The sequence below is a fragment of the Euphorbia lathyris genome, chromosome 4, assembly GCF_963576675.1.
Source record: "Euphorbia lathyris chromosome 4, ddEupLath1.1, whole genome shotgun sequence".
NCBI classification, from domain to species: domain Eukaryota; kingdom Viridiplantae; phylum Streptophyta; class Magnoliopsida; order Malpighiales; family Euphorbiaceae; genus Euphorbia; species Euphorbia lathyris.
In genome coordinates, this window is record NC_088913.1 from 94,953,556 (window position 1) to 94,977,384 (window position 23,829).

At 34.8% G+C, this 23,829-nt stretch overlaps 1 long non-coding RNA gene across 6 annotated transcripts; it reads right to left on the reverse strand.

The window, feature by feature from the left end:
- Positions 1 to 9,100: 9,100 nt before the first annotated feature.
- LOC136225432 (uncharacterized) lies at positions 9,101 to 13,875 on the reverse strand. 6 transcript variants are annotated; one of them, XR_010687064.1, is made up of 4 exons: positions 13,800 to 13,875; positions 12,175 to 12,436; positions 9,396 to 10,970; positions 9,101 to 9,310 (listed from the first exon to the last, which is right to left on the reverse strand). It is a non-coding gene; the product is annotated as an uncharacterized lncRNA (long non-coding RNA). The 6 variants fall into 6 exon arrangements; XR_010687060.1 differs by having other exon boundaries at positions 12,175 to 13,022; positions 13,800 to 13,871; XR_010687061.1 differs by having other exon boundaries at positions 12,175 to 13,297; positions 13,800 to 13,862.
- Positions 13,876 to 23,829: the final 9,954 nt, after the last annotated feature.

Below are 23,829 nucleotides of genomic sequence, written 5' to 3' on the forward strand. Positions count from 1 at the left end.
TCAGCAAGAGGGTATAGACTATGGAGAAACATTTGCTCCTGTTGCTAGATTAGAAGTTATACGTATATTGTGTGCCTATGCCAGTTACATGAATTTTAAACTATACCAAATGGATGTAAAAAGTGCGTTTCTTAATGGCTTTATAAACGAAGAGGTATATGTTAATCAACCTCCTCGGTTTGAAGATCCAAAGTTTCCAAACCACGTTTATAAACTCAAAAAGGCCTTGTACGGCCTAAAGCAAGCTCCAAGAGCTTGGTATGAGAGGTTGACCAACTTCTTGCTGACCAGGAACTATGTCAGGGGAAAAGCTGACACAACCTTGTTTATTAAGAAAAAGGGTAAACATACCCTACTGGCACAGATATATGTAGATGATATAATATTTGGTGCTACTGACGAATCTTTGTGCAAAGAATTTAGCCAACAGATGCAAACTGAGTTTGAAATGTCAATGATGGGTGAACTCAACTTCTTCCTTGGACTTCAAATCAAGCAAGGTAAGAATGGCATCTTTATAAGTCAGTCTAAGTACACCAAGGAAATGTTGAAGAAATTCAGCATGGTAGATTGCAAACCAATATCAACCCCCATGGGTACTGATACTGTCCTATGCAAGGATGAGAAGAGTAAGTCAGTTGATAGTAAACTCTATCGAGGTATGATAGGTTCTTTACTCTATCTCACTGCTAGTAGACCGGATATTCAATACTCAGTATGCTATTGTGCTAGATATCAAGCTGACCCCAGGGAATCTCATCTAACGGCTGTGAAAAGAATTTTTAGATACTTGCAAAGCTCAGTTGATGCAGGTCTATGGTATCCAACCTCAAATGACTTCACACTCATTGGATATACTGATGCTGACTATGGACGAGATAAGCTAGAACGGAAGAGTACTTCGGGAGGATGTCATTTCCTTGGAAGCTGTCTAGTATCTTGGTTCAGCAAGAAGCAATCATTCGTAGCTCTGTCTACAACTGAAGCTGAGTACGTGGCTGCTGGAAGCTGTGTTGCACAAGTCCTATGGATAAAGCAACAGCTTGAGGATTACGGAGTCAAAACGAAGACAATAGAGATCAAATGCGACAACAAAAGTGCCATTGATCTATCTAAGAATCCAGTCCAACACAGCAGGATGAAGCATGTTAGCATAAGGCATCACTTCATCAGAGATTATGTACTAAAAGATGAGATCAAGCTGACCTATGTGCCAACAAATGATCAGCTTGCGGATAGCTTCACTAAGCCCTTAGCACGAGAACAATTCAATATACTGAGGGAAGCCATTGGTATGTCAAATCCACTCTAAATAATTCTGTATGATTGAATGATTGCTATACTGAGTGGAAATTTGAATGAATGTGCAAATGCCATGCTAAGTAAATTAAAAATAAATATCTACTCTCTATTTAAGTTTAAAAATAGAAAAATAGCCTCATGCTAAATAGACATAAACATTGAGTGGTTATACTGAGTAGATACAAATGTTGAGTAAATATCCTATGCTGAGTAGATAGACATATTGAGTCTTCATCCTATGCTGAGTAGAAGCACATACTGAATGCTCAAACGTATGCTGAGTTATTTCGAGATAGACAAAACATGGGCACTCAACATCACAAACGCTTCGAATTCTAGAAAAATCAAAAAGAAACCCACTTGCGTAAAATGAACCTACACGTGTAACCTCTGGCACATTGGAAAGACGCACATTAATGGCAAATCCCATGCGCCGAAGATGTTATAAATGACAGAATCTTTGTCGGTTGAACGTCCCTAGGTAAAACGGCTAGTTAATGAATAGGGGCCGCCGTAAATCTATATAAAAAGTGGAAGAATCCCCACTCTTCACTCTTTACGCTTGTAATCTCCTGCAATCGAACTTCTCTCTCTCCTTAAAACCTCAAAACCTTCAACAATGGCTTCCGGCAAAGACAAAACCCCTAAAACTCAAACCTCAAACAAACCCACTCAGGCTGACCTCGCCGGTTCCTCACAACCAGTGAAAAGAACCATGATTAAGGTTCACAAAAAGATTGCCAATCTGGAGGTTCTAAAATGCCGCTGGTTTTCTCCAAGCTTTGTCTCGTCTGAGAAACCATTCTGTGAATGGATCGAGAAGAACAAGTGGAAAGGTCTCTTCTCTCTTTCAGGAACAACTTATCCCAGGTTAGTACGGGAATTCTACTCGAATCTACATGTTGATGCAGATGACTCTGACTATTTGGAGACCACTGTTAAAGGTCATAAAATCATCGTAACCCCTGCCTATCTAGCCACCTTACTAGATTTACCAGACGAAGGAATTCAGTTTAGAACGACGAAGGAGAAAGTGCCAAAAGACACGGCTGAGAAGCTCAAGGGGTTCTGTAAACCCAAGGATCATAAGGGTGAAATACCCAGCACCTGCATGGGTAAAGAACAAAAGATGGTCCACTACATGCTGACCACCTTTATCTTCCCCAAACTCAGCTCAGCTTCATCCACATCAAACTTCGAACAGTGCTTCATCTGGCACATGTTGACCTACACTCCGCTCAATCTTCCCGTCTTCCTAGTGGGAGCTTTTCAACGAGGTGGTAAGAAACTCCGCTTAGGATCTCTAATCACAAAAATTCTCGAAGACAAGCAGATCGAGACAAAAAATGAAACAAGTAGCTTGGGGAGTGAAATCACTGCAGTTCTACTGGATGGACTGTTGTACAATCAACCCTTAAAGGGATATGAAGGAGCTGGAGATGCTGAAGAAGATGAAGAAGCTGAGCAACCAGAAATTGAGCTCGAATCTGAGCCTGCAAGAGATGTTGAGGCTCATGCTGAGTCACCTAAGACAGCTCAGCCTGAGAGGAAGAAGAAAAGGAAGGCTATAGAAACCTGCTCAAAAGACATTCATGCAGTCCCAAAGAAAGTAAGGCTATTATCAAAAGAAAAAGCTAAAGCTGACAAGGCTAAGGAGCAAGCTGAGAAAAGAAAAAGGCAAGAAGAGCCTGAGGATGAGGAAGAAGAAACTCCAGAATCCCCTTTAAAGAAAAAGAAAAAGGGTAACTCCTTAAAGATAGTGGAAGCTGTCCCACTAGACTGTACTCAACCTGAAGGTCATGGAACTGACCAAGAAAAGGAAGCTGTAGAAGAAACAGAGCTACATGTTGAGCACCAAGAAGCTAATACTGAGCAGGAAGAACATCCCAATGATGAGAAATCTCAGGATGATGCTGAGCAAGGAGAAAGAGAAAGTCATGCTGTTGAGGGTCATGTTGAGCAACTTGTAGAAGAGACAGGTGCTACTGAGTCCTGTGAAGGTATTCGAACGGACCATTCACCGCCAAGAGATGAGACACGGTGAAGACTCAAAAAGAAAGCGCAAAAGCAAATTGATCTTATGGACGACTTTCCTATTGATGAGCTTGAAACTCACCTCTCTACAATCCAGTTCCAGTACTTCTCTAATGAGACTGAGTCACCACCAGAAAATCCTGTAGAAAAACAAGCCTTTGTTACTCAGGATGAGGAACAAGCCAAAAACTCTGCAGATCCAATCCAAACTGTTCAAGTTGAGCCAACTCCTGCCTCAACTCCACCTTCAACTCAACATGTTAATGACTCAGCTCATCCAATCAATCAAAGTCCAGGTACCAATCAAGGTACACAATCTGGCAGAGAGCCAACTCCTCCTCCACCATCAAACTCAGTACCAGCCTCTGAGTCTAACACTGCTAGATTTTCATACTTGAATGCTACTGAGTCTGGCCGACGTGTCATTGCTTCTGCTCAGTCCTTGCTTCAAGATTTCAATACTACTCAAGCTGATGGTCACCAATCTACTCAACCTGAGTCCTCCCACCTGTCAGGTATTACTCAGCTTCTGAATGAACTTCGAGGACTAAAGGATCTGGTTAGCGTTATCACTACGGTTCAAACTCAGCAACCGAATCAAGGGCAAATAGAAAAACTGACTGAACTGATGCTTACAATGGCAACCCATATGAATTCACTTGAAGGGCAAGTTCAAAAATTGTCGGCAGTCAATCCAAGGTATGCAACTTCAACTAAACTGCACGAATACTTTGTTAAGTTAAATGCGGAACTGACCAAATCTAGTGCCACTACCCATACTGAGTATGCTACCTCTGCTGAGTTGCATGATTGGTTTACCAAGCTGAATGCTGAGCTGACCAAATCAAGTCCAGCCAGCAATGCTGAGTTTGCCACCTCTACCGAACTTCAACAATGCTTCACCAAGCTTCATACTGAGCTAACGAGTACACGTGACTTAGTATCCTCCTCTTCTCAGTGCACTATTGACCAATTAAGTGAAGCAGTCAGACTACTCAACATCGACAGAGCCCAGATGGATGTTGATCCAATCTCCAACAGTGAACTCATGAGCTTTTCACAAGCTATCATGAAGGCAATGCGTATCAACAATGCCCAGCGCATGTTTTATGATTCTGCTCTACTAAAACTGTACCATCAATCTTTTGGTCAAATCACAAGCTCACTCACCTGCCTGAGCAAATCCCATGAATGCCTCCTCAGCATGATCAGCAGCTCCCTTCGGGTTCCTAGGCATATCCAGGACGATAGTGTACCAGTCATTGATGGCTTGGGTGAAAGCACCAAAAGGCTTCAGCGCTACTCCCATTATCTCTCCTCTGCAGCACACAATGAAACCTTCCTCTACAAACCCGATGATGGTAAAACGGGGGAGACAAGTCAAGGAGGAACTCAGCCTCAGCCTGCAGGTAATGCTTCTGGAAGCAAATAAAAAGAAAAAGGCAAAGGAATTGCTCAAGCTGATCACTCGGCTCAGAAAAAGAAGAAGTAGAACTAGCTTAGTCAATATCTAGGACTTAGCTTTATATCCTGTCTGTCTTTGAATGTATGTGTTTTTGAAAGGTCAATATATTATAAGTATTAATTTTCTTCCTGACCTGACTAATAAAATTTGAACAAACAAATCAAGAAGTTAAATACACTCAGTATGCATTAACACCAAAACAACTTATGCAATAAACTGAGAGACAACATACTTCTAATATTTTTGAAAAACTGACTTAAATCCAAACAATTTCAAATCTAAAACTAAGTCAGTATATACAAATTTCTTAAGTCTAATTCAATTAGATCTTGGAAGGTTTAGAATTAAGTTAAGGCAATATGTGCAACCCTTACGGGGGAGTCATCCATGATTAAGAGGCAATTAAATTTAAATGCTTTGATTTAATTGTACTAATATGTTTGTTCAATATTGAGTGCAAAAATATATAAAGTAAAGACAGGATAAAAGTCAGCATAAGCAAAGCTGAGTGGAAAGCAACTCAGCATGACAAAATGGAAGCTGAGTGGAATAGGACTCAGAAGCAAAACGAAGCTGACTAAAATTGAAGACTTCCTCAAAAGCGTTTACACAGAACGGAGCTGACCAAGAATGAACTCAGCTTAGAAGTTGAACATCCGAAGATTACGAAGAAAGCTGAATGACAGTCAGGACAGCATGAAGGATCCGTTCACTAAAGGACAAAGTCTGCAAATCGTCTGTACCAATAATTGGAACCTCGAAGACACATAAAAGACTAATTCCAAGAGTCATGGGTCATTGGATTATTGGAGACAGACAACTGGCACAAACAGACAAGCCAGACGTAAGAAGACAAATCTGACGCCTGAAGAAAACAGAGAAAGGGAATGGCGGAGCAGTCTGTAGCTTACCAGAAATTGTTCCCCAAAAGAGCCGTTTTGGTGTTAACGGTAACAACAATTCAAGATTCAAATCTGCAATTTCCTTCTATAAAAGGACAATGAAGAACCTTGGATCACCATCTGAGCATCAAGAGAAAAATACAAAGAGAGAAAATCTTGAAAGCACTCAAATACAAAAAGATCTTACACCAACTTTTCATTCTCTATGTAAATGCTAGATTGATTGTTGTATAATCATCTAAAGTGTTCTTTAGCATAAAAAGAACAAGTTTGTGATCAATAGGAATATTGAGAGTGTTAATCTGAGTGCTTGGTTGTAAGCACTCAGTGGTAGAGAAATCTAGGTGATGGGTTGTAGCACTTAGTAGGAGTTGAGTAGACGAATAGAGGAAGGTACTCTTGCATATTCAACTGCCTTGTAATTGGTTTGTGCTCTACCGTTAAAGAGCTCAGTATTGGATTCAAAAAGCCCGGAGGACTCTAGGGACTGGACGTAGGCAGAGAGGCCGAACCAGGATAAGTGATACTGAGTAATCTCTGAACTCTCTCTTATATTGTATGTGTTGTTTGCTATATTTACTCAGCATATAAATTGCCTAAGCTGACCTTGAGAAAATAAGTGGTGCAGAGTTAGAAGCTGACCTCCAAGAGTGTCAATTCTCAACTCACAAGAAAACAACTTTAGTCAACATCTGACTAAAGCTGTCTTCAAACATATCTCACCAAGCTGACCAAAAGCCGAGTTAATAAACTCTCAAAATTACTTCCAGTCAGCTTAATTAAAACGTGAAAAAGTTATATTAGTTCCTAACCCCCCCTTGGAACTAATTACCAGGGACCAACAGTTACCTCATTGTTGTTTTCCTCCTGCTCAGAATCTCTAGAGAGATCAGCTTGCTCAGATTGAGATTGGTCAGCTCCATCATCTGCCATGAAACATATGTTGGCTATTTCATTTTGCTCAGCTTCAGATGATGTTGACTCATCACTGTCACTCCACGTGGCCACCATTGCCTTTTTGCTTCCATTCTTATCTTTCTTCAAATTAGGACAGCTTGACTTAATATGCCCAGTTTGATGGCATTCATAACACGTGACAGGCTTGGAGCTGTCCTTTTTGTATCTAGTGTCACTGGACTCAGCTTTATATCTGTCTCCTCTCTTGTATGGCCGCTTACTATTTCTTTCATTTCTTCTAAACAGTTTTTTCATTTTTCTAGTAAACATGGCCATTTCCTCATCATTAGTTGACTCACCTTCTGTGGAGTCAGCTTTCATCACTAGTGATTTCTGTTTCTTATCCTCAGATTTTTCTTTAGCTTCAAAATTTTTCATGGAGATTTCATGGGTCAGCAAGGAACCGATCAGCTCATCATATTTGTATGTGGTCAGGTCCTGAGCTTCATCTACAGCTGTCTTCTTGGCTTGCCAGCTTTTGGGAAGACTTCGTAAGATCTTCTTCACTTGTGCTTCTTCAGTGAAATTCTTACCGAGTCTTTTAAGCTCATTTATTATGTTGGTGAACCTGGCATTCATTGCTGAGATGTCCTCATTGTCAGTCATTTCGAACAGCTCATACAATCGCATGTGTTGGTTCACTTTGGATTCCTTGACCTTGCTGGTACCTTCATAAGTTACTTCCAGCTTTTTCCAGATCTCCTGTGCTGACTCACAACCAGAAATCTTATTGTATTCTGCAGTATCTAGAGCACAGTGAAGCATATTGATAGCCGAAGCATTATTTTGTAATTTTCTGAGGTCATCCTCTGTCCACTCAGTTTCACTCTTGATAACTTTCTCATTATCAACAGTTTTATAAGGTACATGTGGACCTTGAACTATTGCAAGCCATGCACTCATGTTTGTGGCTTGAATAAAGTTCTTCATCCTATTCTTCCAGAATGTATAATTAGATCCAAAGAATAGGGGAGGTCTAGTGATTGATAATCCCTCAGGGAGTATCTGTGTTGTTTGGTTTCCTGGGAGGAAACGAGTGCTATTCTCACCCATTTTTCGGGATCAGCTCAAGATTGTTAGATCTTTGAGTAGTGAGCTTAGACTCTGATACCACTTGTTGGTCCCTAGTAATTAGTTCCAAGGGGGGGTTAGGAACTAATGTAACTTTTTCGCTTTTAATTATGCTGACTTAATGTTATTTTAAGAGTTTGATAACTCAGCGTGTTGGTCAGCACGGGTGTTTGATTAGTCAGACAGTTTTAGTTCTATGCTGACTAAAACTGCTTGACTTGAGAGTTGGAAATTGACACTTGAAAGGTCAGCTTCCAACTTAGCACTCAGATTTACTCAGTTTCAGTTTTAACAATTTATAAGCTGAGTAAATACAACAAGCAACACATGCACATATATATATATATATATATATATATATATATATATATTGAGAGAGAGAGTTTAGAAGTTACTCAGCACGACTTATCCTGGTTCGGCCTCTCTGCCTACGTCCAGTCCCCAGTTCCTCCTGGGATTTTCAATCCAATATTGAGCTCTTTCAAGGTAGAGCACAAACCCTTTACAAGGCAGTGAGTATGCAAGAGTACGTCCTCTATTCGTCTACTCAGCTCCTACTAAGTACTACAACCCAGCACTTAGATTTTTCTACCACTGAATACTTACAACCAAGTACTCAGCTCAATACTCTCAATATTCCTATTGATCACACACTTGTTCTTTTTCAACTAAAGAACACCTTAGATGATTACAAAACAATCAATCTAGCATTTACACAGAGAATAGAAAAATTGGTGTAAGATCTTTTTGTATTTGAGTGCTTTCAGAATTCACTAGTACAGAAATGGCCTATGGCCACGGTCGTTTACCCTCATTAGCCACGGTTTCGCGACCGTCGCCAAAGGAGGCGTGGCAAATGCTTGGCATTTTTAGCCACGGTTGCTCGACCGTGACCAAAGGGGCATTAGGGTCGGTTTTTACATATAACTGACTCTAATGTTTTATGTTTTGGCCATGTTTGTTACGAAAAACCGTGGTTAAAGGGGGTCTTTAGTCACGGTCTTTCGTAACAACCGACTCCAATGCCCTGATCATTAGAGTCAGTTGTAAAAAAACCGTAGCTAATGATAAAAGCATTGGAGTTGGTTGTGGAAACAACCGACTTCAATGCTCTAATCATTAGAGTCTGTTGTTTTGTAACCGTGGCTAATGTTTAATTATATTAAAGTCGGTTGTTTTGCAACCTTGAATAATGTTATTGTTTTTAACAATTTTACATCAGCAGGTTCAAATTAAACCTGCTCTATTTTGTTGTATTATCGTAATTAACGGTAAACAAGATTTGTTATGCTCAGTCATTTACCGTAATGAAAATTGATCCTGATGTATTACTGAAATTAAATGCAAAATCAATAAAAATGTACACAAATATAGGTAATTAAATTAATCAATAAAATTGATTCAATATTCACAGTATTTTCAAGTATTTAACCATCTGTATATTACTGTAAACACAAAAAAAAAACGAGATATACTAATTCTCTATCATACTACTATAGACATGCTAATGTCGAAATGGCTATATTTCTTTGTTTCTTTTGATAAGTCACCAATCTAACTCAACTTCATATATATTTCCCTGTCCATGAATCAAACTTTAATAAGTATCCAATATTAGTAGACTAGACTTACATGCTTAATATTGGAATCTGAACAGTGAATACCTTCTCTTGATGCTAACACGCTTTTCAGTTTTCTCCATAACCTGATCCAAAACCAAAATTGAAGTATAATCAGCATTCGAAACGCTAATTGATAAACGGAAGAAAACGATAAAGACTATAGAGAATTGTGCATTTCAAGCTAAACATAGAGATGCAATTATTTAATACAAAAATAAATTCATGTGACACAGTAACTTTTACGGACAAGTTAATAAATATACCTTAATGCTTTAATTACGTGCAAAGAATCTTCAGCAGACCCTAAATTCTAAAACTACTTTCCCCCAGTCAATTCTCAGACGATCTAGAACCGGAAAAAAGAGAGTCCGATACTAGAGAATCCTTTGAAGAAAATTACACCATAACCATCATATTTCAGCAACCATGGAGGTGACATAGCCATGTGATAAATTGTGAAGTGGTAACCAAATTTAAGAGGGATAACAGCAATTAATAGGACAAAGTGATGCATCTAAACATGTTTTTGTTTATTCACTTATTGATACTCAGCAATGTAAATTGCTTTTTTTTGTTATGTATCTACCAGCTCCATCCAACTAAAAGGAAAACTCTAATGCTCTCAAACACTGAACTCACTCTCTCTATGGCTTATAGGAAAAGAAAATATAACCTGTTTCCCGATATTTCAGAAACAGAAAACCCGGGATCTGAAGTCTCATTTCTATAATTTTCTTTTAAAGCTAGTAGCTACCATAAGAAATATTATATTAAAACAATAATAATATAAACACGAACTTCACAATAATAATGGCTTAAGAACAACATTACATTACAACATACCTAATTCATTACGCAACATAAAAAGGACATAAACCGTGATGCCCAAAAAGTAAGTTCGAGGGACAAATAGATCATTTTAAGCATGTTTAGAAGGCTAATAAGATATCTCCTAAATTCAAGAATTCATCAATTTATTTAACTAAATACAGAGTATCATGACATATTCCATCTTCATGCATGCAGCTTGTTGAGCCAAAATTTAACTCGAGACCTCGAATATTATAATATAGGAGATCTTGAATTTAAGTTCATCTAAAAACATACTTAAAGAGTTAGAGAATTAGTTCATACGAAGAAATGATTTAATATCGTTCTAATTAGCCAATATGAATAGCCAGAATAAATATCCCAGATTGACTAGTTAATGAGAAATAAACCTTTTCATATGTCCTGACTCAAATTTCTCATCATATACACTTTCTGTTGATGAAATTATAAAGAAAACAGTACAAGGAGAAAGAAAGATGAAACCTTGCCATTAGAGCCAACTTTCTGAGACAAAAGAAATGCTAAATCCCCACTTCCAGCACACAAATCCAATACACTATCTCCCATTTTTGCCTTGTTCCAAATATTCAATTATTTAAACACATGGTTCTTAAAATTTATACATATCTTAAGAAAATAAAGGGAAAGATATATTTACCTATACCAACTTGATTCCATACATCTTAATTAAATGGCACAAGTGAGCGACCATACATCTTACCCAGTCCAGAATACAACCATTCCTTTCCATATCCGATGCTGACCCAAGCTTAGCAAATCATTCAACTGAATTTTCAACAATGAACCAAAAAAAAAGGTCACAAATAATTCAAAATTAATTTAACTAGAGGAAAATTGAGCTCACATTGTTATAAACAGGAGCAATACGGCTAAACAAAGCCTGACGTTCGTTACTACATAGGAAAATTGAGCTCACATTGTCATATGGGTGGACTTCCCTCCCCTCCCCTTTGTTCTAATTATAAATGAATTCATTCTAGTTTAAAAGAAAGAAAAAGAATTATCGAGGTCTAGGTTTCATCAAAGGACATTCTACAATATCTACTCCATGGATAAAAGCCTTAATCACGATAATATCTGATTGTCAATAATCATATACTTGCAAATTTAAAGAACATATCAGTTATTGCCAATCTCTCCCATACTTAGAAACTGCAATCTTGGTTGAAAGTAGTGTCTTAATACATAATTTATGAGCTAATGTGAAATCAGTTTCGGGAATAAGTAGACTTAGATGCTAATTTTCCACAAAACACATAGCTCTATTCACATCTGCAGATATTACATCATGAAGTACTAGGAAGCTGAATCTGTAACTAAGCTTTCCAATAACTACTTGCTACACAGAAAAACAGACAAACATTAGAAAATTGTTCAAGCACATACATTTATTTTATTTTATTTTATTTTATTGCAATCATTGCTGAAAAAGATAAATCTCAAAATTAGTTACTTTAGTATCTTGTCATTTCAGATTCTATTCTATTGCATCTCCCTTTATTTTTTAAAGGTAATCATCAGAACATGTGGTCTCCATACTCCAGTTGGTCTATTTTGGCATGGAGATTCTAAAGCAAATGCATAGTTTTTTCTGAATAGAAAAATAACAAAATAGGTCTCCCCTAATTGTCTAGCTGCAAGCAGCAGCAATGAGCATAAGCTTGTTATAACAGAATGGACATGGGGCCTTGTGACATGTGACATGTTTTTTATGTTTCAGAACAAATTAAACAATCTTTGTGGATCTCAATGCAAACTCAGTGGGAGGTACACTGCATAAATCAATATTTAATATATGCATCTCAGGGCCTATTAAAATATGATAATAGAGTTCTGGGCACAACCACCAGCCACAAATAAAAATCTGTACAAAAGTTGCCGCAATCCAACATATACTTTTAAATTTTAAGCAAAATAACCAATATTCATTACTTCTGAACTCAATGTGCTCGAGCTAAATAAAACTGACCTCTGACTTAGCATCCTCAATTGAAGAAGCAATAGCATCAAAAGCAGCCTTAGCATCTACAAACCACTGCGCCTGACTACCATCTTCCGTCAAACCCCTAGGGGGAGCAAAGGAGCCAAAGCGATGAGGGTGACACCAACCTTCAAGAGGTCTAAGTCTAGCATCATTGACTGTAGCAGCCCAGTCTTTAACTTTAGCACTAGTCTTGGCTCGTAATTTTATGCTCCGATTACCACAAGTGACCTTTGAAGTTTCCAATCATCTGTTAGCGAGTGCAGTTATCCATATAGTATCATTATGGATAGCAAAACACCTAAAACTAACTATATACAGGTACAGGTCATCCATCACAAACTGGGACGAACTATTTAATCATTGTTATTCAATCTCATTTTCTCGAAGGTGAAAAATGACATATCCCCTTGTTCAAAAACTTCCATTTTGATGGATCAATTCAACTGAATACTAATATCATCAAATCTCTGGTTTGGAAAGAAATAAAATGAAAATAATTCAATTATTTATTTACAAACATTTCTGCCAAATTGGTATCCTCCATTGGCTCATATGCACCTCTGCATTAGAAAGATACAAGTTCTCATGGGCCTTTGACAAGTCCACTTGCCCAGGATCATATTCATCACAATCAGAAGTTTCCATGGGAGTATCTGTTGTGTCCTTTCTGCCTAGAGTAATTCCAGAAATGCATTCCTCTCTTTCAGGCCAATCTGCTCTTTGACAAACATCCCACCACTGAACAGATTCAACGTTTACTCGTAATTCCTCCTCTTGCATTGGCACAGAAGAAACTTGTCCAATTCTTAAAACACTTTCAGCTGACTCGCCCCCTACAGATGACAGCAATTTGTATTGAACTAGATGACCACAAGGGGATGCCATTGAGATTCCAAAAAGAAATGGCAGCAAGGTCTAATCTATTTAAGTACCAGACCTCAAGTCCTTAGTACTAGCATATGGCACTTTTGATTGTAAGAAGTGGAATATCTTCAATCTAAGCGACTGTTATATCCTTCTATAATCAAGCATGCAAGCCTAAGGAAATATGATTTCATACTTCCTTAAACACTATTTTGCTCCATGTCATACCTCTTCAAAAACATGCCTATTATCAAAATCAATCATACTTAATTATCAAAACTATGGATTTAATCCAAAAGTTAAATATCATCCACATGTGGCTGATAATTTGGGGGTTATTAGAGTCAGTGTTGGACTGTTGGCTATCAGCAATCCCTAAAAAATCAATCGAGATAATGAGGATTGTAAATTCGCCTAGTTTAGAAAGAAGATACCGATTGAAACAAGAAATTAAAAGTAATAAAAGAGAGAAGTATGCAATTATAAATTCGCTATGGTCTTAGAAAGAAGAACGAACATGAACAGGACAAAACCCAAAAGACCGAAAACCAACAAAATCCAGAAGAACCAACACCAACACGCACGGAACTCAGAAGATCGAACACCAATAAACTAATATAAACCCATAAGATGAAATACGAAATCCATATATTGAACACAAAAAACAAAATCATAAAGAAACCCAGAAGATGAAATACCCATATAATGAAGTTCAGAAGAATAATGATTCAAACCCATTCACTAACCTCTTTTATGCTTTGCCTCAAACAGGAGAAACCTAGGTTGAGCAAAGGAGGAGAGAAAGAGAGTCGTGCTTCAGTGGGTGTTTAGAGTCGGTTATCTAAATAACCGACTCTAATAAGGAATTGGCGTCGGTTTTCAATTGAACCGACACAATTAATCCAATAATTGGTGCCAAATTAGCCCAGTAATTGGTGTTGGTTCAAGGTGAACCGAAGCCAATTACTAACTAATTAGCTTCGGTTTAACGTAAACCGAGACTGATAATTGGATCATTGGCCTCGGTTCAATAAGAACCGAAGCCAATGACCGGCCGAACCGCTAACCAATTTTAAAAATCACATTTAAAGTCGGTTTTTAAAAAAAAAACGACCCTAATAACATATTTATTTTAGTCGGTTTTTTCAATAACCGACTCTAATTACCTGTAGCCACGGTTTTTTAAATAACCGTAGCTAATAAGACGTGGCCGTAGGCTATTTCTGTACTAGTGATTTTCTCTCTTGTATTTTTCTTTTGATACTTGAGCAAATGATCCAAGAACTCTCATTGTCCTTTTATAGATGAATTTCTGAAGATTGGATCATTTGAATTGGTTTAGCCATTGTGTCCAAAACGGCTCTTTTAGGAGACAGCTTCTAGTCAGCTTCAGACTGTTCCGCCATTCCCTTCTTCTGTTTTCTTCAGGTGTCAGGTTTTGTCTTCTTGCATCAGACTTGTCTTTTTGTGCCAGTTGTCTTTTACCAATAATCCACAGACCCATGATTCTTGGAATTAGTCTTCTGTGTGCTTTCGAGGCTTCAATTATTGGTGCAGAAGATTGGCAGACTTTGTCCTTTAGTGAAGGGATCTTTCATGCTGTCCTGACTGTTACTCAGCTTCATCCGTTATCTTCGAATGTTCAACTTCTATGCTGAGTTCCTTCTTAGTCAGCTCCGTTCTTGTTAATTCTGATTTAGTCAGCTTCGTTCTGGCAACTTTGAAAGAAGCTTCTGATGCTGAGTTCTACTTTACTCAGCTTCTATCCTTTCATGCTGAGTTCCGTTCCACTCAGCTTTTGGCTTATGCTGACTTCTGACCTGTCTTACTTTATATATATATTTTTGCACTCAATATTGAACAAACACATTAGTACAATTAAATCAAAGCATTTAAATTTAATTGCCTCTTAATCATGGATGATTTTGTCAAATCAAAATCTTGTGGAAAGGTGTTTCAACACCCTTGAACTCCAATTTTGTGAAAAATTATGCTTTTCTACTTTCATTTTCATCCAAAGTTACATCGAGTTTAATCTACCAAGAAAAATAGAAATTCCTTGCAAGCAACCTTTGTGAAACTACAATTCTTGTTGCACGATGAAGTGCAATGCCATGATTTCAACTGCCTCCACTTCATCTTCTAATGCAGGTGGATTAATCATGTTGTTCGAAATCCGAAAAATCAAATTATTGATTTTGCAAAATCTACTAAACTTGATAATACAACCCCAAGAATACATGTAACTCTTTCAGTTAAGATATTTAGAGCTCCATATCAGAGCTCGTCGAAAACTGCTGATTCCATGTAAGCTCTAACATGAAATGGTATTCACATCACAAACATGAAATTTTCTCCTCCATAGCTCCGAGAAAAACAGTTAAATAAAGGATGTCGATGACTGTACATAATGTACATAAAGATTTAGAAAGATAAAACGCAAAAGGAATCTAGTAGTCTTTTCAGTTCCAATTTTACAGACTACACTTTAAAATGAAAAGACTTTGTTTTGAATTTTCATAATACTATAAAGTTACGTTTTTTAAGAGTATATATATTCAAATGGATGACGCAAGAAAACATTGATAACTGTTGAAAATGGTATTCCCCAAATTATGGTTCAGATTGGCGAAAGAAAAACTACTTTGGTGGCTAAGATTCCACAATGTGCAAGCCATCAACCATGACTAGAGGAGAAAACACCTCATTTCTTATGTTCAGTTATTGTCGAGTAACCATATATAACATTCACCAGCCCCCACTTCGACTGTATAAAGTATTTCGTTAATTTTGACGGTGTAAAGGCAAGTGGGATTCATTTATATAATAATAATAGTGGAAGTCAGGTGAACAATTTGTGTAACTTAATAAGTTTTCTTATGTTTCTCTTTGTTTCCGTCAAGTCCGTGTATTATTGTTTAGTCCACTTTTAAAAGTAAACTACTAAATTTGTGAATGGAATGCACACTTATATAATACATGAGGTATAGTTTGAATTTTTATAATATATAGTTGTGAAAATACACATGAAAGTTCATATTTTACATTAGCTACGTAAATTAACAAAGATATTAAACTACATGACATTAAATATTAATGGAAAAATTCAACATTCTTTTTAGTAAAAAGTAGGGGAAAGAGAACAACAGGGGGCATGACATCCCGACTAGGCTGACACGTCCCAAGCCAATCGCAAAAACCCCTTAAGCCAAATATGCTAATAAAAAATAAATCAAAATAGTATACGGTCTTAGGAGAATCTATATTTTCCATGCCACAGAAATCATATAAAATAAAAGAACTACAAAAATCTAAGTGGGAATCCCACCAATAAGACTCTCTCGCGCTGTGAGCAAACTTTGCTAGTGAATTAGCAGCTCGGTTACCTTTCCTGTAGATACATATGGTACCACGAATGTCATGGGAGATAAGTAAGAAAGACAAAGTAGTCAGTCAGTCTTGACGAACAACCCATGGGACCTTGACAGAGCCACTCTCAAACAAATGTACAACATAACTCAAGTCACTTTCTAACTAGAGATGACGCCAGTTCTTCTCCGAAGCGTTCTTGACAGCGAAAATTGCACTTTTCAACTCAGCCAACCAATTAAAAAGAGTTAGCAATGGGGAAAGCAAAAGCTCCTCTAGGAAAGGCCAGTGAAATTCTATAGATGCCTACCCAGGGGTTCCAGAAGCTGAGCGTTGATATTGCATTTTATCCACCCGACCAGAGGTCGCTGCCAACACACTGAAATGACACGAGGAGAACTAGGGAGACGCACAGCAATATTTAAAATTCAACACTGACTATTAAAAGAAACCCATATATTAATACTCAGCAGCATAATATCCAAAGCACTCACACAATAAAATAGTAAAACAAAATCAAACTGAAGCTATCAATTTCACCAAATTCAGACAATTCCATTTCCTCTACCAATGTTCTCTTCTATTAACCATTCTTACAAGAAGAAATTCCATTAAACTGACATACAAATTTCATTTCTAATTCTAACAAAAGAAAACTATTTAACTGGCATTGATAAAGCCTTAAAAATATTTCACTTATAGAGCCATTGATAAACCTAGAAGTCACCATAATCAAACTCCTTCCTCGAGGAAAGACTATCAAACAATTCTCAATCTTAGTCCTTGCACATCAGATCATCCATACAATATACAAAAAAAAAAAAAAATTCTCAATTCTAATCCTTGCACATTGGATCGTCCATACAATATACAAAAAGAAATACAAGATATTAGATATATTTTTCTTCAAATGAGATCTCAATTCCAATAATAGTTTCATTAGCTATCTTACAATTAACATCTAGTGACAATTAAAAAAAAAATTAACTTCAGACTCCAATAAATAAAAGAAAAAAGAAAGAAAAAAAAGCAAGACTCTAATTTTACAGGCTACATTTTCAAATGAAAAAAAATTATTTTGAATTTTTATAATAACTTGAGGTTATATTTTTTTTAAACCAAATCTATTCAAACTGATGAAAGAAAATAGTATGGAAATTTGTTGATTAATTTATTATGTATCTGCAAGAAGAAAACAAGTTTGATATAAATATAACTGCTGATTTGTTTGGATTAGATTTAAACCATGAGGGCGCACTCAAAAGGTTGAGAAAATCATTCACAAATACCATTTTCGTTCCAGAACGCCTTCACTGAATCAAATCTATCATGTATATCATAGTGCACTCACAAATTAATTGAAAACAAACCAGATTTGAGTGCTTCATGTGTTGAAAATGGTGTTACCCTGTGGCAAAAGAAAGACTACTCCCGTGGCTAAGATTGCACAATGTGGCCGGCGATCAACAGTAACTAAGGGAGGAAAAACCTCCTCTCTTATGTTTAGTCATTGCCGGCCATATGGGCAATCTTAGCCAGAGTAGCCATATAGATCATTTTTTGTCTTCTGTTTCACCAAACTGATAAGCTGTATATACATATATAGGACCTTCACCAAACCCCACTCAGGCTATATTTTCTTGTCCAGATTTGCGTGCTAAGAAAGAAAGAAAGACCTGGTGGCTAAGATTGCACAACGTCGTCGGCGATCAACCATAACTAGGGGAGAAAACACCTCCACCCTTATGTTTAAGTCATCATCGCCGGCGACATGTGCAATCTCAGCCAGAGTAGCCATATAGATGATTATTTCCTCTCTTTCTTTCAGTAAACTGATAAGCTATATATACATATACAGGACCTTCACCAAACCCCACTCCCACTGTATTTCTATAATTCTGATGCTGTAAATAGGTGGCATTCATTCTAGTAACAAGAATATTAGTGGAAGCCAGCTGAACAAAATCTGTAACTTCCCATTTTTCTTTTTATTTTTTGTTTTTATTTAATCAATCAAGGGATACTTACCATCTTTTCTATTGTTTTCTATGTGAAGCATTCTACAAAAAAATTATACTACAAATACCCTGATGGCACAGTTAATATACTGATAGTATAATATACATTATACATTTTATTAGTAACAAATTTATAGTTAATTAATACAATTTTTACAATTTTGTTTTCTTTTATTTTATTTGCTTACTGATATTTGTTTAAACCGAATGCTGCATTTAATTAATTAATTTCTTTTTTACTCAAGTTTTTAATTGATGTTAAGAAATGTATATATACAAAACTACTTAAAAGTGAGCCAAATAGATGATAAAAATGAGTGAAAGAGATAATAAATAATCATAATTTTTTTAAAATCATAATTCTTTAGAATAATTAAATAATTTTTTAAAAAACAAACTTAGTTACTTAACATTTAGTTCAATTATCAACGTTTATTATTGTTAGTAGCCGTTAATTTTTTCGTTACTCTTTTTTTCCAATAATAGCTATTTTTCAATTCTGACCAAATATTCATAAATCTATGGTTTAAATAAAATTAAAAGAAAAACTATAAAAAAAACATATAGATATTAAATATGTCCTAATTTCGAAAAGGGTGTTTTCAACTCGACGTCGGGAAAAATCTCAAAATTACAGATAATGTCCTTACAAACTGATGTACATATATATTTGTGTTAGCCCAAATAAATAAAAAAAAAATTATTTATTTAAATAAAAGCATGTAGTTAACTTTAGAGTAAAGTTGTAAAAAATAAAATTATGGAAAAAAAAAGAAATAAAAAAAATATGTTTAGTCATTGCTGGACACATGTGCAATCTTAAAGAGAGTAGCCATATAGATCATTATGTCTTCTCTTTGAGCAAACTCATAAGCTATATACACATATACACCACTTTCACCAAACCCCACTCACACTGTATTTTCTTATGCGTATTTGAGTGCTAAAGAAATAAAGACTACTCTGGTGGCTAAGATTGCACAACGTTGCCGGCGATCAACCATAACTAGGGGAGAAAACACCTCCTCCCTTATGTTTAGTCATCATCACCGGCAACATGTGCATTCTCAGCCAGAGTAGCCATATAAATGATAATGTCTTCTCTTTCAACAAACTGATAAGCTATATATACATATACATGACCTTCACCAAACCCCACTCCCACTGTATTTCTGTAATTTTGATGTTGTAAACATGTGGCATTCATTCATGTAATAATAATATTAGTGGAAGCCAACTAAATAAATTCTGTAACTTACCAATTTTTGTTTTTGTTTTTTTGTTTTTATTCAATGAACCAATGAATAATTATATTACAAATATACTGATAGTACACTTAATATACTGATGGTATAATATACATAATACATTTTACATTTTTTTTTGTTTGAACCTTACATTTTACATTTTATTAGTGACAAATTTATAGTTAATTAATCCAATTTTTACAATTTTGTTTTCTTTTATTTTATTTGCTTACTGATGTTTGTTTAAACAGAATGCTGCATTTAATTAATTAATTTCTTTTTTACTAAAGTATTTAAAAATGACCCAAAGATATAATAAAAATGAGTAAAAGAGATAATAAATAATCGTAATTCTTATTTCCAAAAAAATCATAATTCTTTAGTGTTGGAAATTTTATACATATAAATAAAATTAGTATAAATTTCAATAGTCATCCTTGTTCATGAACAGTTGTGTTCGTTCATGGTTAGTCATGCCAGTTGTGTTCATTCGAGAACAGACATGTCCATTCAAGTTCTATATATACATGATGGAGCTATTAGATTTACACACTTTTGAAAAATTACTCTCTCAAATATTTCTGCTCTCTGGACGTTGTTGTTTTGTTCTACTCCGGTGATAACTATTATACACTCGGTAAGAGTTCGCTTGCCTAATTTATTGTATCCTGGGAGACGATTGTTAAAAGCGACAACATATGTCTTAAGAATGTTAGATTCTTAAGAAAACAATACTGTATCTTAAGAATGTTGGACAAACAATTACTTCTATCTTAAGAATGTTAGATGTGATTAACCAAAAAAACAAATCAAACACAGAGAAACATACGAATAATAAAACTAGAAATTAAAAGGAAAGAGTTAGACAAATTTGAGGGCTATATTAGCAGTTTCCTTAAGACGATGTCGTTGCTATTTATACAACAGATTACGCAAGCGAACTCAAACTGTGTGTAGGCTCATTATCACCATAATAGGTAAACAATAAGACTATGAACAGATAGAAAACATAAACATTCAGAGAATATTTATTTTATCAAAAACTTCAAAAACTTATGAATTTGACAATCCATTCTATATAAATAGAACTCAAAGGATATGTCTTTTCACGAACGAACACTGTTGTACATGGACAGACACGGCTGTTCACATACGAACACGACTGTTCATGACGGCTGTTCATGAAAGGAGGTCTTTGTTGGTATTTAAATTAATATATAATTTTATTCAAAATTTTCCAACATTTAGAATAATTAAATAATTTTTTTAAAAAAACAAGCTTAGTTACTTAACATTTTGTTCAATTATCATTGTTTAATCTTTATTATAGTCACTGTTTGAGACGAAGGCCGCCTGGACTGCCTAAGCCCCGCCTAGGCACTCGAAATCGAGAATCCGTCCCGATTTTCTATGATTAGTCCCTCTAGGCGTTTCAGCTGCTTGGGCTCCGCCTTGGCACCGCCTAGTCCGCCTAGGTACCGCCTAAGCGATAATGAACAAAAACGTTTTTACTTGTGAATTTATTTTTTTTGCTTTATTATAATTCACTTTTAAGTTGTTTCAATGATATTGTTGTTGAAATGTTGATGTTTGCACAATTTTAAAGATATATGTTACAAATATACGTATTTTTCCATATTAAATAATTTTATATTATTACTTTTAGATAACATAATACATATTTTAATTGAATTTATATAATAATTTATTGATTAATAAATAAAAAATACAAAAATATAAAACTCATTAATCCCTGATTAATCCTCGAGGGCCCTGTTCGCCCGAATAGCGCCTAACGTTTTTTACAACCTTTATTATAGTTACTAGCAGTTAATCGTTCTGCTACTCTTTTTCCCAAATTTGACACACACAAAAATATGGAAAAATAAGATGTTATAGTGATGAAATAAGAAGATGTATGATATATTTATTTAATATAAAAAAAATAAATACTAAAAGGAAAAAGAGACATTTATAAATTATATTAAGATTAATATTAATACGCAATTGAGTTGTTGATTGGTTAACTAATTAATTCAACTAACCGATGGTTTTTTAGCAATTTTAATTGTTTCAATTATTTAGCTAATTTTTTTAATCAATCAATTAAATTAACATGCTAATTAGTTCGGTCAATCAATTAATTACTCAATTTTTATTTACTTTTGATTTGCAAATAAAAATGAAAAGGATTAAATCGGCTAAATTGAAGGTGAAATTAAACATTAGGGGTGAAATTGAAATGAGGAAACAATGATTGGTGATTTTACAAAACGGGGTCACTACATTCTATATCCTTTGCACTGAAAACATGTGTTGGCTTAAAAATGGGTGAATTGAACCTAAAATACTAATTGATACACAACATGCACGCACTTTCACATAAAGTTGAAAAAAAATCAATAATGGATGTTATAGTTATAGACGGAGTCTACCTCCACGGGGTATCACATGTGGGAGGACCGTCCTAACTCTACGGTACATTTTAGAATCGGAGTTCAATTGAGAAAATGATAAACTCGGCAGGGCCGGTGTTGGAGAAAGAGCTGTCACCTGAATCCATCTAAGTAGAATGTTAATATTCCCTCAAAAACAAATATTAAGCACTCCCAAAATCGTTCATGAATCCATCTAAGCTTTTAAAGTTCGTTTTGAATGCTTGTTTTATTTGAAAAAATCATGTTCATATCATATTGCACATTAATATACGAAATAAATAAAGAACAATTTATTACAACCACAAAAGTAATAGAATGAATATAAATTAAATACAATTACATTGGGACTTTTACGAGTCTTCAATCCACACCAAAATAATATTATCTCATATTTCTATCAACTAAAATAAAAGGTTAAAAACAAATGGACAAAGGACTAAACTAAATAAACTGAAAAGTTTATTGAATGACCAAATTGAAAAAAAAAATACTTCAAAATTAAGGACGAAAGTGAATAAAACAAATTTTTTTTTATTAAATTTGCTATTAAGCCCAATGAAATAAAAAGTTCCAATTTATGGACTAAAATGGCTAGAATTTGAAATTCCAAATGAGAGACTAAAATAAATAAAATAGAAAATTATTCGATTAGAAACTACAATGAATAAATATAAAGTTCTAAATTAGGGAATAAAATGAACAAAATAGAAAGTTATTAAATAAGTATAAATGAATAAAAAAAATAAAACTTAATTAATATATAAAATACAAATAAAACTAAGAGTAATCCGAGACTTAATCGAATATCATCGTCTCAATTTTTAAGTAAAAAAACACTAATTAATTAAATTAAAAAATAAATCAAAAGAATAAAATTACAGATTTTAATAACTATCAGTATCCAAACGACCATAAAATAAAATTTATCTCAAATTAGTTCATTTATTCTGAATTATTTTTATGAATGAAGTGAATTAAATAAATCAATAATATTAGCTAGTAATATTATTAATATCAAATTCATGTCTAAAACTACAAAAAAAACAAAATAATTTGAATAAATTAAAAACTTATTACAGATGATTTAACTAGTAAATCATTGCTCTTAGACCTTTCAAAAATGAAATCTCGTATTTCGATCCAAGCTTAATTTAAATTAATTTAAATATATTTGATATCCGCTTTAATACAAATTAAAGCTAAAATTAATGTAGTAAAATAGGAGAAAAGATGAACAATATATTTATTTTTTAGTATAAATAATAATAGAAAAAGTATTACATACATACTATTTTCTCTAAGCAGCATTTACCTATGTTGTGGAATTTTTAGAAAATCACGAGTAAGGATCAGAAATCGTATATTTTAGAAAATTAGAATTTATTGAGGTTGTTTCGATACAGTTTCGCTAATATTTAGTCTGATTTTGGTCTCCCTCAAAAATTGGTCTAAGAGCATCTCCAAGAGACTCTCAGTGAGCTCTCTAAAAATAATATAAATAATTGACTCTTAGTGATTTAAGAGTGACTAAGGTATATGATCTCCAACAATGTTCCTTATATTCACTCCTTATTTATTATTTTATTATTAAAATTATTCTTTATTGTTACATTACCAATAGTGTGAGGAGAGAGACACATCAATAATAAATTATTAATAAAAAATAAAGTTAGGAGGCAATAAGAGGTGGAGAGAGGCTCTCTA